Here is a 233-nt window from a genome sequence, read left to right as displayed (position 1 = left end):
TATCTGCTAATCCTTATTTTTTATTTTATTATTTTCATTATCTTTTTTAATCCCACGAAACGACTTCTTACGTAAGTGATGTAAACTCCTCAGTCAGTCTGTATATTTCGTAATACATATATATTCACATTTCCTAAATGGAATTCACGTCATGTAATATTGAAAATTGTTATGGATAGGTCTGCATATTTGATGAAGAATTTCGTTATCACGTCATTAGTCTGTGCCTTGGC

The sequence above is a fragment of the Penaeus monodon genome, chromosome 28 (assembly GCF_015228065.2).
Source record: "Penaeus monodon isolate SGIC_2016 chromosome 28, NSTDA_Pmon_1, whole genome shotgun sequence".
In the NCBI taxonomy this organism is placed as follows: domain Eukaryota; kingdom Metazoa; phylum Arthropoda; class Malacostraca; order Decapoda; family Penaeidae; genus Penaeus; species Penaeus monodon.
Note: the sequence above shows the minus strand (reverse complement) of the source record.